At 39.2% G+C, this 25574-nt stretch overlaps 1 protein-coding gene and 1 pseudogene across 1 annotated transcript in view; both read right to left on the minus strand.

Moving 5' to 3' along the window:
- PXDNL (peroxidasin like) overlaps window positions 1–25574 on the minus strand; it is a 508882-nt gene that overhangs the window by 395625 nt on the left and 87683 nt on the right. The window lies entirely within an intron of this gene.
- On the minus strand, window positions 15009–19857 carry LOC119624780 (transcription factor BTF3 homolog 4 pseudogene; annotated as a pseudogene).

Below are 25574 nucleotides of genomic sequence, written 5' to 3' on the forward strand. Positions count from 1 at the left end.
GTTACTTGGTCTGGCACATTGCTAATAAAACATCCAAGAAATTAAATTAAGGACTAATGCCACGGGGACAATAACATGGTTCACAGTGACGATAAGCTTCATGGGAAGCATGGTGGTCATCTAAACAGTAATTGTACTGGCTAACTCTGAGGGAGAAGAAGGAGGAAGAGAAGGAGGAAGAGAAGGTGATAATTCCTCTATCAGAAAGCGCATATTACTTAAACAAGATAAATTAACACGGTGAGATAATGTGTATAAGAAATAATATTTCCTGTGTTAGGAATTCCTTGTTTTACTTAGATTTGTAGTACTTTTAAAATAAAGGAGTGAGCGTGTTCATTCTCTCAGTCCATTGATTTCCTTCTTTAATGTCAGCTACAGAGTTCAGCTTCTGGCAAAGACAGACCAAATCGTTCAGACAAACACTGCTGGTGAAAACACTGTGTGTGTGTGTGTGCTCACGTGCACACACACATGTGTGCAGATTCTTACATGCACAAAGATATTCATAATTTACATTTATTTTAATTGCATTCCCAACGTGGAAAGAATGAGTTAGAAGCAGTATTTAAAAGGATAATGGCTGAGAATTTTCCAAAACTGACAGAAGGCACCAAGATGAAAATAGGTAAGACTTGACCAGGCACGGTGGCTCATGCCTGTAATCCCAGCACTTTGGGAGGCCAAGTTGGGTAGATCACCTGAGGTCAGGAGTTCGAGACCAGCCTGACCAACGTGGTGAAACCCTGTCTCTACTAAAAATACAAACGTTAGCTGGGCATGGTGGAAGGTGCCTGTAATCCCAGCTATTCGGGAGACTGAGGCAAGAAAACTACTTGAACCTGGAAAGCAGAGGAGGCGGAGGTTGCAGTGAGCTGAGATCGCGCCACTACACTCCAGGCTGGGTGACGACGAGAGCAAAACTCCATCTCAAAAAAAAAAAAGAATTGGTAAGACTGTTTACCTCCAATACTTCACATTCTATTTCAATCAATGAGTAAATGCATAGTTAAAATACTGGTGCCAAGGGAGGAAGTAGGGAATTCACACAGGAGGAACACCCCATGCAAATTGGAGCCATCAGAAAAGGTCTCCACAGTAGATTTTGTGAGAGCTAAAGCATGAAGAGAACAATTGCTTATTTTAACATAGTTATATTTATTTTCATTAACCACCATAATAATTTCAATTATTTTTATGGTAATAGTTTTCTTATTATGCAAATGAAGGAGTAACAGGATTGAAATAGTAAAGTTGAGTTTACAAGCTGAGCACCAGAAAAACAAATAAAGGAGACTAATTTTTAACATCTTATCTATTTGAGCTTCAAAGATTCCCTCAGAAAAGCCTAGATTTGTCAAACATTTGAAATAAATGCCGTTGGAAAATCAAACTTCAATAGGAAGTTTCTTAAGCTCCTCTTTGCTAAGAGTGTAATTTTCCCAATCAGTGAATGTATTAACGAGACTATCAAATAGACTTCAACCTTTGAAGCTTTGATTCTCAGGCATGGGGGGTCTCCATTTAACTGCCCACTAAAGGGGTCTCTGGGTTTTCAGCAGAAAAAATGCTTGGGTTCCAATGAGTTCCGCTTTGTGTAGCATTCAAAAGAGAATTGCACCATTACTGAATCTACATAGACGGTTTTACTACTTATGATAGCCTAAAATGTATACTCAGTTCTCATAAACAAATTTATGAATAAGCTATTTTAGTAATTTGTTATGTATCATGCTCACTTCTAGTAGAACTGAGCATCTCTGATATTTTCAGTGGTTTGTTTTGCTTGCTCTCTCTCTGTCCAATGGAGTAAATAATCCTTTAATAAAAACAGAGGCAGACACATGACAGGCAGTTCATCATGTGAGGAAATTCACATTTAGACAAGTGTGCTTTCAAATATAGAGTCCCTTTTTAAATCTTTTGGGGAATTTTAAGCTCTATCGAGACATAGTTGATATTTGTATATTTAAAATGCACTTAATGTATATATTTTGATGAGTTTGGACATATGCATATACTCATGATACTACAGCCGAGTACTACTAAACATACTCATCACCTCCACAAATTTTCTTGTATTTTTTTGTGGTTTCATTTTTGTTTTGTTTTGTTTGGTTTGGTTTGGTTTGCGGTAAGAGCATTTAACATGAGCTCTATCATCTTAAAATATTTTAAAGTGTACAATTCTGTTTTATTAACCACAGATACTGTTCTGCAAAACACATCTCTAGAACTTATTTGTCTTGAATAATTGAAAAGTCATACCCACTGAGCAACAAATCCCCATTTCCTCCTCCCCACAACCTCTGGCAACCACCATTCTATTCTCTGCTTCTGTGAATTTGATTATTTTACATTCTTCATATGAGTGGAATCCTGCAGTGTTTGTCCTTCTGTGACTGGCTTATTTCATTTAACATAGTATCTTCCAGGTCAGTTTATGTTGTCGCACATGGTAGGATTTCCTTTTCTTTTAAGGCTCAATAATAGTCCACCTGTGTGTGTGTGTGCACGCGCGTGCATATATATATACATGCACACACGCACATACAAATATATATATATATATATTTTCCTTATTCATTCAGATGTCCTTGACCTTTTGTGTAACAAAGGTCAATAAATAATTTCCATCACAAGAACCACATCTGAATTAAAATCTTCTTGATATTTACTCCCGCACCAATTCATTAAATCAACAAATATTTCTAAAAGGCCCACTTTGTGCCAGTCTCCTGTACTAGCTCCTGAGAATATATGTTGAGTAAGGGAAAGTTTTTGTCCTCTCAAAATTCCAAGTTGCAGGAGAGAAATACAGGTAAGTCAGAGTATGATGAGCATGTTGATCGTGATTCACCTGGAATGGCTGGAACAGAGAAGGGCACCTGAGTCACCCTGGAGCAGGAAGGGGAGGCCCTGGAGCTGGCCTGTCAACAAGACAACCGGCTCCAGGAAGTCACTGTCTGTAGTCATCTGTCTTCGTATCTTTCATAAGCACCTGCTATAGGCTCTGCACAATGGAGGTGAAAAGACAATGGAGCTAAGAAAGCAGACTAAAATAAAAAGAGAGTTCACAGAGAGAAGAATAATGTAAAAAAAAAAAAAAAAAAAAACCAGAACCCTTATGAACTTAAATTGTAGGAAATTGTAAAGAACAGAATTGCCATTGTAGAGAAGTGAAGTACATCAGCAATGTGGAGTACAGGCTGAAATTCAAAGGAAAAGAACACCGATATAAAAATCAGAGAGCTCATAGATATGGAAGAAAAATAATGGAGACCCTTTGTAGGAATAACTAGAATCCTTGAAGAAGAGAACAGAATCTTTGGGGAAGAATGCTCAAAAACATAATAGACCGAAATGTTGAACTGAGAGAAGACCTTAGATTCAGTTTATACCAAACCAAATTCATGAAAAATAATTAATTGTTAAGCCTGCGTTCCACAGGATGTTAGTTCAAGTGCTGAAGTTTCAGGTAGGCACTGAAATTCAGAGAGAAGTCAAAGCGGGAGTTATAAATCTAGGAGTTACTAACATGTGAATATTTAAACTGTGGGACTAGATGAGATAATTAGGGAGGGGAGCAATAGGAGAAAAAGATAATTTGAAATGACATGCTTGGGGATTCCAGCCTTTGGGGTTTAAGCAGAAGATGAGTAGACTGCTAAGGAATGAAGAAGGAGCCTTACTGAGGAAGGGGAAGTGAGTCAATTAGCAGATAAATGTGGAAGTGTGGTAAGCCTCATTAGTAATCAAATAAATGCAATTTAAAGAGATCAAATTTGATTTTAATTGTATTGGCAAGAATTAGTAAATTTCATTACTAATGTCAATTGGAAGTCAAACTTGCAAAACGTAATTATACATTTCAAACATCTTTTGACCCCGAATCCCATTTTTAAGAATTTATTGTGAGAAACTGACCAGATAAGAGCACAAGAATGCAAACTCATCACAGTACTGTTTATAATCAGTAAATTACTAAATTTCTACAAAGAAATGAAGGATATGTTAATTAGGGTACATGAACATGGTGGGATTTTCTGTAGTCATTAAAATAAAGAGGATATCCATGTACTTAAATATGTTTGTATGAACCAACATTATTTACATGATATTCACAATATAGTATAACAAAAATATTGTTTATAGAATATCATTAAACAAAATTGATTATAGTTACACAAAATTTTGCACATATTATCTATGTGAAATTTTAGTCAATATGCAAATATCTATGCACACAAATAGTCCAAAATGATAGACTCTAAATGTTAATGAGGAGTAGGAGTTTTGACAACTTGGACTATAATGTTTATATTATTCCATAAGCATTTTTATAATAACCATATATTGCCTTTTTAGCTAGAGGAGCCAATCAAGGTATTTTAACTTTGAAAAAAGAGATAAAAATACTTCTTCTCCTCATTCCCCAGCTTTCCCTTTTGTCTGCTCTAGTGATCCCTTTAACTGCACCACCCCCAGTGTAGGCTCTGAGACTCCACCAAAAATTGATTCTGGGCAGCCAGACAAAATCTTTCTTGCTCTAGATTTTATATCATATCACTTTTATAGAAGCAAATAGATTTCTCCTTCCATTCGAGTGAATATGAAATTGTCTCTTTTTAAATTTTTAGAATCTATTTTAACTGACAAATAAAAGTTATATGTATTTATGGTATGCTACATGATGCTTTGATATACGTATATATTCTGGAATGGCTATATCAGGCTACCTAACAAATCTATTATTTCACATATGTATCAATTTTTGGGGGGGTGAGAACATTTAAAATGTGCAATTTTCAAATATACAATACAGTGCAACTAGCTATAGTCACCATGTTGTACAATAGATCTCCTGAATTTATTTCTCCTAATGAAAACTTTGTATCCTTTGACCAATCTAAGGCGAAATACACCTAAGGTGACAATCTAAGGTGAAATACACCACCTCCCTTAGGCCCTGGTAGCCGCCATTCTGCTCTCTGCTACTATGAATGAGCCTGACCATTCTATTTTCCCCATAGGAGTGAGCTCATGAAGTATTTGTCTTTCTGTGCCTGGCTTATTTCACTTAGCATAATGTCTTCTGGTTTCGTCCACGTTGTCACAAAGGGCAAAAACCATATGGTCATACCAACAGATACAGAAAAGCCATTTGACAAATTTTAACATCTTTTTATAATAAAAACCGTCAACAAATTAGATACAGAAGGCGTGAACCTCAACACAAGAAAGGCCGTGTATGGTAAGCTCACAGCCCTCACACTCCATGGTGAAAACTCAAACGCTTCTCCTCTAACATCAAGAACTAGATAAGAATGCCCACTCTCACCATATGTATTCAACAGAGAACTGAAAATCCTAGCCAGAGAAATTAGGTAAGAAAAAGAAATATATGAAAGATATCCAAATCAGAAATGAAGAAGTTAAATTGTCATAGTTTACAGACATCATGGTATTAGACATAGAAAACTAGCAATTACACCAAAAACTGTTACAACTTTAAAATTATCTTTTTATTTTATTTTATTTTATTTTATTTTTGAGATAGAGTCTCGCTCTGTGACCCAGGCTGGAGTGCAATGGTGCGATCTTGGCTCACTGCAACCACCTTTCCGATTCAAAGGATTATCGTGCCTCAACCTCTCAAGTAGCTGGGATTACAGGCACCCACCACTACACCTGGCTAATTTTTGTATTTTTAGTAGAGACAGGGTTTTGCCATGTTGGTCAGGCTGGTCTCAAACTCCCGACCTCAAGTGATCCACTTGCCTTGGCCTCCCTAAGTGCTGGGATTACAGGCATGAGCCATGGGATCCAGCCAAAATTATCTCTTGAACTTATCAATGCATTGTGATTGTTTGCTTCAGTTATACATATGACTTGTCTTCAGATTATAAACATTACAAAGATCTAATACAGTTGAGAGTTTGTCATGAAGCTCCTGAATTATGAAAAAGAAATAATACATGGTTGGAAACCAGAAAGCTATGAGTTCTAAATTCTACATGTATTCTATTCTCCAATTACTTTGTCAACTTACTTTTGTTAAGTGACTTTGTTTTGTTAAGGAACTTTGTATTCTACAATTTCCAAATGGAAATGCTGGCCTAGACCACTGTATCCAAAAGTGTATGTGTATATATATGTAGTATACAGTTAAAAGTATATATATATATGTAGTATACAGTTCATTTTAAAATGTGTCAACAAAAAATACTTGTAGCTATCCAATTTTCATTAGGCATATCTGACTGTGTTTACCTTATTCTCATTTTTCTTTTTATCCAGCATTTATTGTTACTGAAACACCAGGGGTTTGTTCTAGGTCCTACTGCTTGCAGCACAGAAAGCCAATCACTGAGACAACAAGCATTGCCAAAGAAGAAGGTTTACTCCGGTACTGCAGCCAAGGAGATGGGAATTCAGTCTCAAATCCATCTCCCTGCTTGACTAAAACTAGGGGTTTAAATAGCAGGGAAAAAATGTAACAAGGTATGAAAAACCAGGAACTAGGAGAGAGGCAAGGAAGCAATTACGAGGAATGAGGCATCTGTCATCTCATTGTCTGGGTGTGGTAACATGGTTAGGTTTCAGTTCTTTGAATTTTTTTTTTTTTTTTTTTTTTTTTTTGGAGAGGTCTGAAGTTCTTTTCCTGAGGAGGGAACTCAGATAAAACAAATGTAAGGTTCAACCTTTAAGACCAAAATGGTCAATTTCTCTGTTCATCTTAAAAAAAAAAAAACAAAAAAAAAACAAAAAAACAAAAAAACAAAAAAAAAAACTACCTATGGTACTATTGGGTTGATTTCAGCTAATTTTCATTAGGCACATCTGACTGTCTTCACCCTACTTTCATTTTTCTTTCATGTAGAATTCACTACCATCTGAAATACTATAGCATATGTTTATTTATTAGGTTTCTAATGTATTTTCTCTCTCTCTCTCTCTCTCTCTGCTAAAATGTAAGCCCAATGAGGGCAGTAGGTTTTCTCTGTTTAACTCACTCATATCCCAAGCACCTAGAATCATGCCTGGGACATATACTAACTTAATAAACGTTTGTCAAATAAGTATTTGGATGTTGATCACATGTATCAAAGTTAATGTAAACAGACAACCTTAACTCTTATAGTATAAGAAAAATATAATGACTTTAGCTTCTATAGTATAAGAGAAAAAGTCTACATTCTATCTATGGCACATTGTACAGACAAATCTAGATTAAACACAATGCTCAAGAAACTGTTCAATTGGGCTTATTGAATTCCTGGCACTGTTAAAATATTCCTTTTAAACTTCTGTTTTGAAAATATTTGTAATACTTTATGATTAATGCGTAATAAAAATGACTTTTTTTCAATTATTCATAATTTTGCAGAGTCTCAGAGCATTCATTCTAAACATTACTTCTCATTATGCAACAATAAACCATAGAAATAAAAAGTCTGGAAGGCTGAGCTAAAAGGGTACTCATCACAATTAAATCTCTAATATGAGCTAATTTTAAGGTTATTTTTATTTTTCTCCTAAAAATGTGAGTCAATAAAAATTCTGCTAAACTAGTATTTGGAGTTTAAATGTGTCTGGCTATTTCTAAATGACTTAATATGAAAGGCATTAACTTAAAACAAGCATACATTTTTATCTTTAGAAAATCATGTTAGATAAACTTGAACTTTAGGAAGTATTTATAATATCAGCTTGCTGCTATGCAAAGGCATAGCTGCCCTAAGGCTAAACACATAGAAAGTTTCACCTGAAATAGATAGCGCCACAAGGCATTCCTTATCTCAGGTTTGATATGCCTGTCTTTTTTAACTAAAGGATCTTTAAATTCCTAGGCAGTCTTATCAGAAGCAGCAGCTGGCTAAATGTAGAATGAGTATATAACTTGGCATTCAAACAAGGACACTTGAGAACGAAATGAAATACCTTTAACCATCACCCAGAAACAGAGCCTTCTGTCACTCATCCCAGTTGAATAGGCAAGGCTGGCCAACATTGTCCTCACACCTGGTTAAGACAGTTTCTGTCAAGTAATCTGAAGATAAAACCACAGGCCTATGTATATTAAGGGCCAATTGTTTAACCATAAACAATTCATTAAGCGTAAATTAATATGCTAAAAGACTTGGTTAGTCAAAACAAGCTTTATCCTTTTGTCATCAAAGTAGAAAAAAAAATTCAATGAAGAAATAAACTGCTTGCCATGAAGATAAACACATTTTTTTGAGGAATCATTTATAGTATAAGAAGAGTTGATTAGCAAAATCCGATTTTCTGTTGTAGGCCTTTAATCTCAGTTAGGGTTGAAATGTATTCCCAAAAGATAAAAAAGCAAAATAGTCACTTGTTTTATTGTAATAAAAGTGATCTACCAAAAAAACCCACAATCTTACTTTTCCTCCATATTGCTTTAATTCTCTACACATTTATGTTTGCAAAATCCATATAACAAAAGCATAAATTGTTTTTTGGAGTCTTCAAATGAAGAAAATTGTACAAGAGCCGGTAATTTTTATCACCCTGAGATGCTTTTTAAAGCTCTTCAGAATGGGTAGTACATTGAGTTCAACTCCTTTTTAAGATTAGAATATTGTAAAAAGTAAAATTAAGTCATCCTTAATGATTATAGCATAAATTGGCCACATTATGTAGAATGTTATCCTCTAGGCCTTGTATTTTTGACTTAATAAATATGCCCATACTTTGTGCACCCAGATTCTCTTTTCTGCCACATGGAAGGATGACTTATCATTTGGTTACATTGCACTTTAAAGAATTCAAGACATCATTTCTCTGATTTAGTAATATTGCTGCGCTATTATCCACCATCTTCATTTTATCGCACTGAAGAATAGCATTCTATTACCACTACACTGTTGGCCATATAAATACATCTAAAGCAAACAGACACTTCAGTCATTCTGGGAGGCTGTCTGTGCTCTATTTATTTATTTTTTTAATGGCTCAATGGAAAAAAAAGATTTTGGGGGTATAATATTGTGGAAAATGTTTAAGTTTAAATATTGAGATTGTTAAATGTTGAACTTCTATTACCTGTTGCTACTCTGAAAGCATTTGAAAATCAAGAAGGTATGACATTTTCACACAGAGAACAGTTCAGAGGAGAGGATAACAGTCCAAAGGAAAGATAAATGACAAGAGGGGAAGGAAAATGGTAACATAGGTATTTGTTCCATTGCACCATTTTGTAAAGTGAAACAAATCTCCTGAATGGACAAATGAAATACCTTTCCATTCAGACACCTTTTCGCTTCAGTATTATCCTCTGTTATCCCACTCAACTTACAAATTCAAAAGTCGCAATTGTCTTTTTTCAAGGAAACAGAGAAAATGTTACTGAGTTGTTAGTATCCTTCCTTCTACCAAAGAATAAATTGTAAGTGCCATAAAGAGAGCATGTCCAACCTCTCCCATTGCCAAATGAAAACCCTTCATCAGTTTCCACTATGGGGAGTATCATGAGAGCAGCATTAGTTGCCAATATTTTTGCCATTTTCTCAGCTCTTTAAAAGGCCTCTACTGCTTCTTAAAAGATAAATATTAAATGTAGTATATATCTGATAAGGAATTAATATGAAAGTATTTTTTAAAACTCTGAAAACTCAACAATAAAAGACAAACAACCCAATTCAAAAATAAGTGAAGGACTTGAATAGACATTTCTCCAAAGAAGACATACAAAGGGCCAAGAAGAATATGAAAAGATGCTCAACATCACTGATCATCAGGGAAATGCAAATCAAAACCACGATAAGATACACCTGATTCTGAATGGCAAAACAGAGTGAGTGAGAGATTGACTTAGCTGCAGAAAGACACGGCTAGTAATCAGTGAAGCAGGGACTTGAACTCCAACTGACTCCACCAAACACAATTTTAATCACTACACTAAGTAGTAGAGAAGAATGAAAAAAATGTCTTTTGAGTCAGACACATTAGGTTTGAACGTCAATTGTGCCATTTACCAGCTAAGTGATTGAGGAGAGTGTTGATTTCTCTTATTCTTAGCTTCTCCAACTCTATACACAGGCACCTCACTGACTTTCTGTGGCAGAAGGTAACAGAAGATCAACATGTAGCACATCACCTGCCATATGAAGAGGTCTGCAAATGCTACAATAGAAATAGTTTATTCACCCTCCAAAGATCCTTATGAATATGGGGCGGGGGGGGTGGTGTCTAGTCAAGTTAATGTTGTGGAGGTAGCAGGTGTCAGCTGACTCAGGAGGTACAGTAGCCTGAGGAAGGGCTAACTTCGTTTCTTTGGATATTGGTTCTTCTGATCTGCAACCCAGTGTTTTATCTGTGCTGCCTGTTTCTTATCAGGTACAGTAAATGACGGTACTTGAAAGTTCAACAGAAGTTTAAAAAAAAATGCTATTCAACCCACTTGGAAGAATCTTACAATATGCAAATTTAAATTCTAGAGTTTACCTCTACCCTTTTGATTTATAGATACAGATGCTGTACTATGATTGCTCAACCATAGACTGGATTGACACCTACAGATCTCTGTATCATGAAAAGTTACAGTCATGCCCTCAACTAACACTCACTGACACCCCATAACAAAACTCCATGGAGAAATTCAGTCATTCATCAATGTCAGAAACAAAATTCCATGTGGGTGCCTGCTTTCAAAACACTGAATTCCCATCTGGCAAGATCCTAATGAACAAAGGAAAGATCTCTGTTTAATGAAGCAATACCCTTTCGGTAGATATTTCTTGACAGCTGTACCTTGGGGCCATTGCATTGCTGGCAGTCTTGCTACACCTTCAAAAGGATAAAAATCCTAAAACAATCATGTATTCAAATGCTCAAGTGCACAACACATAAATTCTCCTTTCCCTCTTGCTGATTCCATGGAATGAGACTAACTTTCAATCAAGCTAGTTGAAGTGAGGTGTAGTTAACTAATTTTACTTTATGCTATGTATTTTTTAAACAACTGCACTCTTGCTGTGAAACAAGGTTGAATCAATGAAAGCCAAATGTACCTTTAGTGAGGAAAAGGCCCTGTGAGAGATAAAAGACATTTTAGAATCCGTAAGGATAATAGTGTAAGAGCTCCAAATATGTGCCATGATTTTCTCCAGATTACTTTTTGTGTATCTAATTCATATTTCAGAAAGTAAATGATACTATGGAAAAGTAAAAGAACAGAGAAGAAAACATTGGCAGCACACAGGACCTACACCAGGCATCCCCAAAGGCAGGTGGAAAACGATTGCACCCCTAGCTCCTATAATCGTCAGGAAGAGCAGAGAAGGCTCCCTCGGGCCCCTCACAGCAAGCAAGGGGAAGAGATGCAAGATTTTTCAAAAGGCAAGATTCTAATCGCTACCCTAAGATTTGTAAATCCAAGTACTCTTTAGTTGTTGTTGTTTTCTACTCTATCAGTTAGGAATGACTTGGGCTGCAAATAACAGAAAACCCTAATCAGACCCAAACAGATGAGCTATTTGCACCATACAAGACCAGAGGAGGTTGTCTAGGTGGCTGCAGTTGCTCAGCAGTGTCAACAAGGACTTTGTGCTTTATCACCCTTAGTATGTGGCCTTCACACTCATCTTAACAAAATAACTTCACACTCATCTTGACAAAATAACCAGTGGGAATGAGAAAGAAGGGGCTTACCAATTCTAACTGTCTCTCCCTTTTAAAAAGATGCCCTTGATTCCTGCTCTTGCAGATATCTTGTAATAGTATAGTTTCTCCGAAAGCAGAACTTGAGATAAAGACGTAGCTGCAGGGAGTTTACATAGGAATGTGACAGGGAGCAGGTGTGAGGAATGAAGAAACCTGGAAAGGAGGAAAAACCATTCTAAGGACACATTGGTCAGTGCCATAGATGACTTGCCAAAGAACTGCAGAGTCTTCCAAATGCTTCTCAGAACTTAGACCTGGCGGATAAAAGGGGACACATCTGTCTGTTTCTGCCATCCCATCAGTCACAGGTGCTCCATGAGTGCTAACATCCCACATCTCTAGTGTAGGCTATCCATGTTGCAGGATCTGAGAAGCCACACAGCACAAAATAAAAGCCATGACCTGGGCTGGAAGCACAAGTTGCAAGGTTGTCCCTGCATAATCAGTGTTTGTGCGTGACCAGAGACCACAATCAGCTGGAATCAGAGGAGAGGCTCAGGGAAAAGGAAATAGTGCCCATGAGTGGGGCCAGGATAGTCCTCACCGGCCAGACCCTTCCGGCATCTGCAGCAGCAGGAGAGGGAGAGAAGATGAGTATTTGTGGTCAGGCAGCGTCACCCTGCAGGATTCTGTCGATAAAAGGGAACAAGAAGAACAAGAATGGATGCTGGGTAAGCCACCACCAGAGTCAGCTGCCACTCACTGGCTAACTGGCTAATTATAAGGGGGGTTTCCAAAAACTTATTGTCACCTAAAAGCAAAGTGAGTCATGCTGAATATGTTTTCTTTTAAACTGTTGTCCTTTGAGCAAATGAGCTAGATTTTTTTTTTTAAATTACTACAACTTGTGCTAAATTCTTCTCTGATGAAGAGAAAGCAGAGAGCGGTCACCACTTGCTTTTGACACAGCTGTCTGAGGAGGCAGGCCTGGCTGGAAGGAACAGGAGCATGGGTGAGTACCCAGGAAGGAAAGCAAGGCCTGGAATTGATTGTCCCAAGAAGACTCCAACGCCACAGCCACAGGCAGTCTCAGGGGGCTGGAAGGAGGGAGACCACCTTCCATGTGGGGGCCAGGGACTGGGGTGGAGGAGCTGGGAGATTGTGCAGAACTTCCATCTTTAGCCCTGGACCCAGCAGGGAAGCTCTCCACCCTTTAGTGAGTGACAAGGATTGGGGAGCACCAATGTAAAGCCGAAGGGCTGCACTGGAGGTTGGGTGAAAAAGGTAGAAGTTATCTGTACACGCTTTCCAGCATTCATCTTTTTGATTTTCTTCTCAAAAAAGATAGTAGCCTTCCAAAGTGAACCAAGAAATACCAACCGTGGCTCGAACTTCATAGTCGACCTCTAACTGCATTTTCATACATTGCCCTAAAGGGGCACACTTCTCATTGCTCACTAGTCACATTTGCTTCAGTTATAGTTTTCATAGAATTCTTTTGAAAAGTATGCTGTGACATCTCATTCCCTGTGCTATAAAACTCAAAGATGGACACATCTGCTTGAAGTATCTTGTTTCACAGTTTCCACTGTGACAGCTCGTATGCCCTGAGGACTGCCTCTTGGCCCCGCTGTGGTGTGTTAGGTACGCTCATGCTGATCATCTGCATGAGCTCCTCCGCTGATTTTGTACTTTAAAAGCTGGATATTTTCCTTTTTTTTTTTTTTTTTTTTTAATTTGAGACTGAGTCTGGCTCTGTCGCCCAGGCTGGAGTGCAGTGGCGCCATCTCGGCTCACTGCAAGCTCCGCCTCCCAGGTTCCCGCCATTCTCCTGCCTCAGCCTCCCGAGTAGCTGGGACTGCAGGCACCCGCCACCTTGCCCGGCTAATTTTTTTTTATTTTTTATTTTTTTAGTAGAGACGGGGTTTCACAGTGTTAGCCAGGATGGTCTCGATCTCCTGACCTCGTGAGCCGCCCGCCTCGGCCTCCCAAAGTGCTGGGATTACAGGCCTGAGCCACCGCGCCCGGCCGGATATTTTCAATTTACCAGGATCCTGAACTCGTCATTTGTGTTAAAAAAAAATCAGACTTCCTGAGTTTGGGAGAAGTTTTATACAGAAGCAAATTGTTCTTAAAAAACAACTTATATGACATTTTATTCTTTATGTCTGAACTGCATTTTTAAAGCTGTGTTTAATACTCAGTAATTTTTTATTACACTTTGAAAATGTTTTTGGAAGGGTTTTCATTTATGTTTATTTTCCCAACTTCCTGCTTTACTGTCAGCTGTTATTTGTAAATAGATACTATTTATAAATCAGACTTATTGGCATAATTGTGGTGTTATTTATATGAATCGCATGTGAATAAGTATGCTCTTTTTTGAGAATAGTATTTTTATTTTTATTAACCAAAATTTTAAAAAGAAATGTGCTATCCTGATATTCCTGAGCAGCATATAGATGAAGTCTCACTTGAGTAATCCCTACATTCAAGTGACATTAATTTAATAAGCTCTTGAAAATTGGGTATATTTCTCACTCCTAGCTGGATATTTTGGTGAAGCATCTAGGACATCAACACCATCACCTTTACAGCAGAATAAAAAGCATATTCACACAGTCAGCTAGTGGTCACCGCGCTTTTCCCTCTTGCTGCCAGCTCCCTACTGGCCCTGTGCAGGCTCCTGTCTAGGCTGGTGAAGGCAAGATAAGAGCGAGTGTTCAGTACTTCCAGGCACAACAAAGGGAACTCCACAGGCTGACACAGACGCTCGCTGGCATGGAAGGAAAATCTCATTTTCTTCCCAAAGCTGTTCCATCACGGCCCCAGGATATCCATGGCTCTTCTGGATAGTGACAGGAAGGGAGCTGAAGCACTGTCTCAGAGGCTGCAGAGGCAGAGAACGAGTCCTCAGAGCCATCTTACTGAACCCTGAGACTCAGAGCTTCAGCCCCAGGTTGAGCTTCAACCTGCAGACAACCTTCAAAGGACACACCAGCACCCCAGAATCAAGGATGGACGAAAGTGAGGCTGGCACTGAAAATGAGCAGAGACCACAAAAACTAAAACACTCTTCACACTCAAGAACTCACTTCTTTTTTTTTGTTTTTTAATTAGACAAAGAACTCTATTAATCTTTGTTTCAAACTTTATTCCAAGGTTTTTTTTTCAGCTTAATTAGCTGCAAAGAATGAATTGTGTATAAGCAAAAACTAAAAACAGCTGAAGTATCTAAGGCACTTGGGTTTAAAAATGTTAGAGATTTAGTTTTTATGAGATCCATAAAGAAGACAATTTTGAAAAGCAGTCATAATATAAAATAGCAGCTCCCAGTAACTTCTGCAACTTCTATTTTCTTTAGAAGTTGACTCAATTCACTTCACCTCATTCTTGGAAGCCTCATCAAAATTCTCCACAAGATTGGGAACTTCATTCTCACCATCATCATCATCCTCTCCAGCAGCAAGTGGTGCTTTTCCATCTACACATAGTTTGGCGGAACTCCAGCCAGTCTCCTTAAACTTGTCAGACTGTCTGCACCAAGCTGGTTTACAATGAAAAACCAGCTGGTAGCATTTCTTTCAGCAGCTTTGTCCCAGCATGGCCTGTCATGGTGAAAGTGTTCACAGAGGTACCTGACCTTTAGGGTTGCTAAAATGGATCGCTGTTCATCGGTTTGTAAACATATGCACCTCTTCAGTACCATAGATAGTGTTTACCCCTAACTTCTTTAAGGAGAGCTAAAGTTTTTTATAATCTGCTGCAGCTGTTCTATGGACCACCTTCTTCCTTCTGCAAGCAGTTGCTTTCTCACCAATGCACACTGGTGCCTGCTGTCTGCTGAGCTTTCCCTGGTTCATGATTGTTTCTTTCAACTTGTTGGAGAGGAAAAGGGGCAGCAAGAGGGACTAGTGAAATGGGGGAGTTCCCTGACCCACCTTGCAGGAAATGCGACAGGGATGTGGCTCATCTATTTGGCCACCATGTGCACTCCAACCCCTATGGGAGGGAGAGCACACAGACGGGCAGGTGCAGGAGCCAGGGTAAGAGCCCCTGGGCTCTGATCCCACAGCAGCATCCAGGGTTGGTAGGCTGAAACTCCTGAAGCCTAAGTGGGCATGTGTTACAGTGCACTCTTTTAGCTTTGCAGTTCGCAGGTGACTTACATGTTAACCAGCTCAGTGCCCTCTTGGTACCTGGGTCCCTGTTCAGCGTCCAGGAAGAATCAAGTCACACACAGACTCAGAGATGAACGTGGGGTTTTTATTGAGTGGTGAGGTGGCTCTCAGTGGGATGGATGGGGAGCTGGAAAGGGGATGGAGTGGGAAGATGATCTTCCCCTGGGGTTTGGCTGCCCAGTGGCCCATCTTCTCTCTCAGTGTCCCCAGCCAAACTCCTCTGAGCATTCAGAAACTCCTTGTCTTGTCTATGCTGCACCGTTCTGCCATTCTTCTGCTCTTCTGTTTGTCCCCTCATGGAACCCGGGGTTTGGGGTTTATATGAGTACAGGAAGGGGACATGGCAGGCCAAAAGACGACTTTCTTTTTCCTATTTTTGGAAGCAAAAATAGGAATGTCTGTTCTCATTTAGGGCCACAGGTTTCCAAGCTTGGGGGTGGGGACTTTGCCAGGGAACTGCTTTCTTCTATCCAGTATTTCCCTGTCTCCTGTCCATATCACTAGGGTTGACACTCAAGGGATCTCTGGTAGAACAGCTGAGACTAGGCACTCACACGTGGGGATGCAAAATGGCCTCAAGAATTCATTTCTATAGCATATACCTGCCCCACACACAATGAAAAGAAAAGAAGGAAAGGAAAGGAAAGGAAAGGAAAGGAAAGGAAAGGAAAGGAAAGGAAAGGAAAGGAAAGGAAAGGAAAGGAAAGGAAAGGAAAGGAAAGGAAAGGACAGGACACAAGATAGAGCTATATTAGTCAAAGTCTACAAGCAGAATATCTGGGGGAAAAAAATCTGTAAAAGACAATTAATCTCCCTTCTGGATAGTACTCAGAAAAAAGATTTCACTTTTCCAATTAGTGTGAGGTTAACTTAGAGAAAACAGGAACATGGTAAAGAAAACACAAATTGAAAGTCAAATGGACCTGGATTCAAATCCAGACTCTAATTTACTATTCCTAATTCATCTATGCCTTGCAGATACAGATGAGAAAAGGTAAAAACAAAACTGAAACCAGACTGAGACACTGGCTTCCCAGAACTCTTGCCCTATCAGGTAGAAGAGACACTAGACAGGCAGTCTTGCAAGGGCGGTATCAGCCTCAAGCAAGCCCTGAGCCAACCCAACTACCCTAGTCCAGAATGTTAGGAAAGGCTCTGCTGTGGCCCAAATGGAGAGAAGTCCATCAAGGAGAGAAACACGTTGTGTGCAGTTCCTCAGTCACAGAGAACTTGGAGGGCTCCACTGCGAGAGCAGTTCGGGGTCTCTGTGCATGGGGAGCAGTTCAGCAGTGAGTGACTTGCAGAAGGTGGGCCAGGGGCTGGGGGAGCACCAGCAGGTCGACAAAAGTCCTCTGAGCCAGATGGGGCTGTTTCCTAAGGGCAGTCAGCAGCCACTGAAAACATTAGGCAGGGAGGGGGCGTGATCAGGCTTGTCTTTACAGAAAGTTCACTTTTGTTGTCAATGAGAGGACTGCGTTGGAAACAATAAAACTGGTAGCAAGGAGTCTGGTGGGAGCCACTTGGAATAACTCAGGAGAGAGACAGTCTGCACCTGAACAAGATGACCGCAAGGCGGCAGGGAAGAAGAGGAAATAAGATGGAGAAGTTTGAGGGTGGAATTGAATAGGGGTGGAGGGTGCAGAAAAGGGAAGAGGGAGGCACCCAGCGGGACAGGCGTCTCTTGGCTATCCCTGGACTAGGGGTGAGGGTGGGGTGCTACTCACAGAGCAGTGACCCATCTAAGACAGCAGCAGGTTGGGAGGACGGGTGGAGACTGCTGGCCAGAGCTCAGGAGAGAGTTTGGGGCTACAATGGCTATTTGGGGAATCTCTGCAAGGTTGTTAACTGATGGCATGCAAGTAGAAGAGGCCACAAAGGGAGAGTATGTAGAGAAAGGATCCTAGAGGACAGGCCTATAAGGAACAGCTGCTTTTAAAGGCAGGCAGAGGAGTCTTTAATCCATCTTGAATTAATTTTTGTATAAGATGTAAGGAAGGGATCCAGTTTTAGCTTTCTGTATATGGCTAGCCAGTTTTCCCAGCACCATTTATTAAATAGGGAATCCTTTCCCCATTTCTTGTTTTTGTCAGGTTTGTCAAAGATCAGATGGTTGTAGATGTGTGGTATTACTTCTGAGGCTCTGTTCTGTTCCATTTGTCTATATCTCTGTTTTGGTACCAGTACCATGCTGTTTTGGTTGACCCAACCATCCCATTACTGGGTATACACCCAAAGGATTATAAATCATGCTACTATAGACACATGCACACATATGTTTATTGCGGCACTATTCACAATAGCAAAGACTTGGAACCAACCCAAAAGTCCATCAGTGATAGACTGGATTAAGAAAATGTGGCACGGCCAGGCACAGTGGTTCATGCCTGTAATCCCAGCACTTTGGAAGGCCGAAGCACGTGAATTACGAGGTCAGGAGATCTAGACCGTCCTGGCTAACACAATGAAACCCTGTCTCTACTAAAAATACAAAAAAATTATCTGGGCGTGGTGGTGGGCGCCTGTAGTCCCAGCTACTTGGGAGGCTGAGGCAGGAGAATGGCGTGAATCCAGGAGGCGGAGTTTGCAGTAAGCCGAGATTGCCCCACTGCACTCCAGCCTGGGCGACAGAGCAAGACTCTGTCTCAAAAAGAAAAAAAGAAAAGAAAAGAAAGAAAATGTGGCACATATACACCATGGAATACTATGCAGCCATAAAAAAAATGAGTTCATGTCCTTTGTAGGGACATGGATGAAGCTGGAAATCATCATTCTCAGCAAACTATCACAAGGACAGAAAACCAAACACTGCTTGTTCTCTCATAGGTGGGAATTGGAAAATGAGAACACTTGGACACAGCGTGGGGAACATCACACACTGGGGCCTGTCGGGGAATGGGGGTATGGGGGAGGGATAGCATTAGGAGATATACCTAATGTAAATGACGAGTTAATGGGTGCAGCACACCAACATGGCACATGTATACATATGTAACAAACCTGCACGTTGTGCACATGTACCCTAGAACGTAAAGTATAATAATAAAAAAAAATAAAAAATAAAAGAGCAGGCAGAAGAAGAGGTGTCATCAGAGGAGATTGCGAAGCGGGTCTGGGACAGCTGGAGAATAGAGACCCCATCTGTTTGGTTCTCCATTGCAGTCGCAGGTCTCCAAACAAGGCCTGAGACAACAGAGATATCTGTTACATAAATTAGCTGCTGACGACCACAGGACATTGCAGAAGACAAGGAAAAATCAGATGTCAGGAAGAAGAGTAATCTCAAGAGAATTGAAGTTGTGTTTACCTGTGGAAGGTGTTTCTGTCCTTCGAGAGTAGGCCACTGTGAGCCACCATAAATAGTTCTCCTTAGTCCATAAAATGCCATGGACACTACTAGCAAAGTCCACTGTAGGCAGAGGTGAGTAACAGGCTTCGTGTGGGTCACCCCAGCCCTGTGGAAGCCGATTTAGCCCAATGAGACCTGAAATAGCCTGAAAGCTCTCAGCTCCCTGTCTGTCCTTTTTATCATCTAAGGATCCCCTGCCCTGTCTTTGTGAGTGCCATGAGCTCTACTGCCTTTCTCAGCAATCACTAAAATTCATGCATGTTTCAGTTTACCCCAGCCCAGCTCTTCCTCCAGGAACTACTCCCAATTGCTCCCCTCACCCAGCAGCCAGATTCCTCTAACTCTCACTGACTCCACCTATTGTCCTTGGACACTTCTTTTTTTTCTTCTTCTTCTTCTTTTTTGGAGATGGGGTCTCACTCTGTCACCCAGGCTGGAGTGCAGTGGCACCATTATAGCTCTCTGCAGGTTCGAACTCCAGATGTTTATTACTAATTTCTGGGTATTTGCTGTCTTTTCTATTCAACCATGTACTAAGAGGCTGAGGACAAGGTCCTTTTAAGGGTTTTCTGCACCCACAATGTCTAGAAAGTATCAAACCTTCCATAAATATTTGTTGACAATCAACAGCCCCATCATCGCCATGGCACCATGTCCATCGGTCACAGAAAGAATACATTTGCCACAATAGGTAGGCATGTCGGTGTTTTTGTCTTTCCCATTGGCAAGAAATAAGAGCATTAGAAATAAAAGCGATGTTTTTATTAGTAGTACTTGAAGAAATCTGAGTAAACTGATTGAAAATTCTATTTATGTTTGTAAATGTGGTTCTAACACCACTTACTTTATTTTCTTTGATCATCTTAGCTACAAAATAAAAGTAGCACTTCCAGAATAGAAGGCTTCTATAATAAGAACAAATTCAGGGGCAGAGTGTTCTCTTTCCTTCCTGGGAGCATTGTCTTGGCCTCCATCATGGAAGGAGGAGAAAATCTCCCACCTCAGGCTCTTGAAGCGCCTCATTCCATTAGCTGCCTGGTTGTCAAATCTGTGTTACCAAGCACTCCCAGGCATGAATTATAAGTCTTGGGAGATTGGGAACAACAAAAGAACATTTTGATTGGGGATAGAACCCAGTTCTCTTCAGTAAGACACCTTAAGGTGTTTTATGTGCTGCAAGGACGTATAGTAAATGGTCAACAGGCAAGTATTCACACACAGGTAAGACACAGGTCATCTTACATGTGTAAGCTGATTTTATGGGTCATAATTTTTCAAAAACTTTGCTTCATTAGGCTTAAATGTGACCACTGACTATTTCAACAACATTGGCCTCTATGTTTTGGCTCAGTCATTAATTATTGATGTAGCCTTGAGAAAATCACTTCAGTCTCTGAACTTCAGCTTTAACTGTAAAATAAAAAGGATTTGTTCAATGTCTCTTGAATCTCTTGAAATTCTATCCTTGATTCTGAAACTTAAACATTACATAAAGAAATGCAGCGTTTTTTGATGCCCTGTGTGTATCTCAATTGCAGCTCTAACTGCAGTCTACTCAAATCAGTTCTTGAATAGTTCATTTCTCCCACTAAAACGAGCTCCGTGGGAGCAGGAATGAGTCCCATTACCTCTGGGGCCCCAGGTAGAGCAAAGAGCTCTCAGCACCCATGGGCCCAAAGTCCCTTACCAAGTGGATGAACACACTGGCTCTATGCCGGCTCTTGTACCTCTTGATCCTCTAGCCTGCTTACATCCCACTTCACCTCCAGCTTGGTGAACTCAAGAGAAACGGAATTCATTGAAAGGCCCATGATAGCTGCCCTTACCTCCCTGTCTTATGTCTCTTTGTGCCCACAGAAACCACCTGGGACCAGAAAAAGGTAGATGTGACTGTGCAAAAAGATAGAAGGTGAGGAAGACAGGTCTTCTTACTTGCCTATAAGGTCGTTTTATTAATCACTATTCTTTGTTGTTCAACTGAACTATTCTTTAACTCACATTCTAGGTTAGAAGATAACCTAGATTCTAGATTCCTAGAATGTTCAACATTAAATGATACTTAAAGCAGCACAAGGCTTCACCTAAAATAAATCTTGAAGTGACTTACAAAGCTAATGAATCTGGTGTGGCTCCTTTCAATATTTTCATTACATCGAGCCACTAAAAGCTCATTTTAAAAATCTAGGATTTGAAAAAAGTAACCTACTATACTGAAAAGTTTAATTTCATTTATCACCATTTTGGAATAATCTACCTGAATAAAGTTTCAAAGTACTACTAGATTCTTAGACCCAGGCAATACTTTATAGTTTTAGTAAGGACTTTCAACCCTTTTCTTCCAGTTCAAGAAAGGCTCCCCACCTTCCTAAATGACAGAAAAACCATGATCCTTGATGGGCCTCCCTCCATGGCCAAAAGCATGAAGCGTACCTTGAATGAAAGTCTAATTACTCCGTTTGTCCTTATAAGATGACACCAATATAATGCAAATTGGAAGAAATGTTTTGCATCAAGAAATAAATTGTTCCTGAGATGCTAGAAAACAAGTATTTATAGTAAGTGCAGACTAGGAACAAGATTGTTTGCCTGGAAATTTCAAACACTGAACCAAAATTCCTTGTGTTGCTTGTACTAGAGAGCATGGCATTTTGCTTTGTAATTTTGCTTTTAATCTATAGGATCACTTTACAATTACATACTCTCAGATCAAAGTAAAAGCACATAAAAATGATTCCATAGTACCGCTACACAGTGGGGGTCCCTAAACATCTGCACCATAACCAACATAACAAAAATGAATCAAGTTAAACAATAGTGCAAAATACTATAAAAACATTTCTCTTCATGGCAATGCTAGTGTTTACAATTATCTACTGTTGCAAGATCACTTAGAAGAATACAAAACTCAAACATTTACTTTGGGAATACAGAGTTGTTAAAGCAAATAAGAGGAAGCCCTTGGTCTAAGGTTTCCTCTGTACCCAGAGCTCTATATAAGCAAATTGAAACTTGGCTTGGAGGGCATTGTTTTATAACTGACTAAGAAAAGGAAAAATAAAAAGGAAGAAACATCTAGACTCAGTCAATCACAAAAAGCCAAGCACCAGGTTAGCTGTGGAACCAGGGACCTACAATCACGCTAGGCCTAAATAATGCAAACCCCTACAGTAGGTAATCAGGAAATGTCTTAACTTTGCTTCCACGTTCAGCCTCTGAAAGCTTGCTGCTCACACTCTGGTAGAGCACTCTGAGCCTTGCCGGTTTTGAGTGCTCCCCAGTTCATGAATTCTTCTTTGTTTAAATAGATTCTGTTATATTTATTTTCTCTAAAGCTTTCCTTTTAAGAGAGTAAGCAAAAAAAGAAAAGTTAAAAGTAAAATTTTGTTCTCTTAAATTTCACATATGTATTCTATTGCTTAACATATTAAATACAGTCATGCACCACACAATGATGTTTCAGTCAGTGATGGACCACATGTGCACTGGTGGTCCCATAGGATTACAATGGAACTGACAAATTCCTATTGCCTAGTGATGTTGTCACCATAGTAAGGTCATTGTGTAATGCATTACTAACATGTTTGTGGTTATGATGATGTAAACAAACCTGCTGTGCTTCCAGTGGTATAAAAATCTAGTACATACAGTTATGTATAGCACATAATACTTGATAATAAATGACTATGTTACTAATTTACATATTTATTATACTTTGAAGTATTATTTTACTTACTCCTTCTGCTTATATATTTTTTCAAAGTAAACTGTAAATTAGCTTCAGGCAGGTCCTTCAAAATGTGTTCCAGAAGAAGCATTGCTGTCATAGGAGATGACAGCTCTATGGGTGTTACTGCCCCAAAAATGTTCTACTGGGACAAGATATAGAAGTGGAAGATGGTAATATTGATGATCCTGATCCTGTGCAGGCCTAGGTGAATGTGTGTGCTTGTGTTTGTGTCTTAGTTTTTAACAAAAAATATTAAATAAAAAAAAATTAAAAGTTTTTAAAATAAAAAATGTATAGAATAGAGAGATAAAGAGAAAATATCTTTGTACAACTGTACAATGTGTTGGTGTTTTAAGCTGAGTATTATTACAAAAGAATCAAAAAGTTAAAAAAATTAAAGTTTATAATGAAAAACTTTATAGTAGGCTTAGTTTAATTATTATTGAAGACAGAAAAATGTTTTACAAATTTAGTGTAACCTGAGTCTACAGTGTTTATAAAGTGTACAGTAGTGTACAGGAATGTCCTAGGCCTTCACAGTTACTCACCACTCACTCACTGACTCCCCCAGAGCAACTTCCATCCTACAAGCTCCATTCATGGTATGTGCCCTATATAGGTGTACCAGTTTTTGTCTTTTATATGGTATTTTTCTGTACCTTTTCTATTTTATATATGTTTAGATACATAAATACTTACTCTCGCATTCCAGTTGCCTACAGTACTCAGTACAGTAACATGCCGTATAGGTTTGTAGCCTGGGAGCACAATGAAAGAATCACCCAATCAGGACATACCCCCATTGTTAAGTAACACGTAACTTAAACTAGATTTCACTAAAATTAAAAACTGCTATATGTGAAAGACACTGTCAAGAGAATGAAAAGACAAGTGACAGACTGAAAGAAAATATTTGCAAAATGTATTTCTGATAAAGGATAGTTATCCAAAATATACCAGAAAAATAAAACTCAACAATAAGAAAACAAAAAATGGGTAAAAGCCCCACTAACACCTCACCAAAGAAGATATACAGATGACAAATAGGCATATGAAAATATGCTCAATATCATATGTCATTAGAAAATTACGCATTAAAACAATGAGATAACACTACACACCCATTTAGAATGGCCAAAATCCAAATCACTGACAACACTAAATGCTGGTGAGGATACTGAGCAGCAGAGACTCTTATTCATTGCTGGTGGGAATGCAAAACAGTGCAGCCACTTTGGGAAAGTTTGGCAGTTTCTTACAAAAATAAGCATACTCTTGCCATATAATCCAGCATCTGTGCTCCTTGGCATTTCCTCAAATAGAGGAAAACTTAATTCATATAAAACCTGCACACAGATATTTACAGACGGTTTAATCATCATCGTCAAGACTTGGGAGCAAACAAGATGTCCTTCAGCAGGTGAATGGATAAACTGGAGTACATCCACATTAGGAACTAGTAACCAGAAATGAGCTATCAAGCTATAAAAACACATGGAGGAAACTCAAATGCACACTACTAAGTGAAAGAAGCCAATCTGAAAAGGCTATGTGCTCTGTGACACACTATGGCATTCTGGAAAAGGCAAAACTATGAAGACAATAACAAGATCAATGGTTGCCAATGGTTAGAAGAGAAGGGGGAAGGATAGGTGGAGCACAGAGGACTTTTAGGGCAGGGAAACTGTCCTGTATGATAGTATCATGGTGAATATATGCCATTACACTTCAGTCAAAACCCCTAGAATGTACACCAAGAGTGAACCCAAGCAATAACTATGAACTTTGAGTAATAAATATGTGTCAATGCAGGTTCATCACTCGTAACACCTCATGCAGGGTATTGACAGGGGGTAGCTTACAGGAGCAAGATGGCACATGGGCACTCCGTACTTTCCACTCAATTTCGCCATGAACCTAAAACTGCTCTGACTAATAAAGTCTATTTTAAAGTGTCAACATAACCAAATAACCTTTCCTGAATTTTTTTCCTTCATTACACATTTTTTATTTCAAAACCAATTTTTATGTATAGCTCATTCTATGAATATATTATTGCTATATTTTCATAATCTAGGTGTCATCAAACTATAGGCCTTATTTTGGAGTTACAGGAAGAAAACCCCCAAGTAATCTCTGAACAGTTTACCAATTGTCTACTATGTACCACTGATGTGTCTATATGCCATGAATGTAGAGATTATTAAGATGAAATCTCTATCCCTAATGGCTAACCCTCTAATTCTCTCATGGAAGAAGACAGAGAAGTAAACAACCAATAAACATTTATGTACAAATAAACACTTAGATGGTATATTAGTCTGTTCTCATGCTGCTAATAAAAACATACCACAAGACTGGGTAATTGTTAAAGGGAAGAGGTTTAATGGACTCACAGTTCCACATGGCTGGGGAGGCCTCACATTCATGGCAGAAGGTGAAAGAGAAGCAAAGTCACATTTTACATGGCGGAAGGCAAGAAAGCATGTGCAGGAGAACTGCCCTTTATGATACCATCAGATCTCCTGAGAGTTATTCACTATCACAAGAACAGCACAGGAAAGACCTGCCCCCATGATTCAATTACCCCCCACTGAGTTCCTCTCATGACATGTGGAAATTATGAAAGCTACAATTCAAGATGAAATTTAGGTGGGGACACAGCCAACCATATCATTCTGCTGCTGGC

Source organism: Chlorocebus sabaeus, chromosome 8, assembly GCF_047675955.1.
Source record: "Chlorocebus sabaeus isolate Y175 chromosome 8, mChlSab1.0.hap1, whole genome shotgun sequence".
In the NCBI taxonomy this organism is placed as follows: domain Eukaryota; kingdom Metazoa; phylum Chordata; class Mammalia; order Primates; family Cercopithecidae; genus Chlorocebus; species Chlorocebus sabaeus.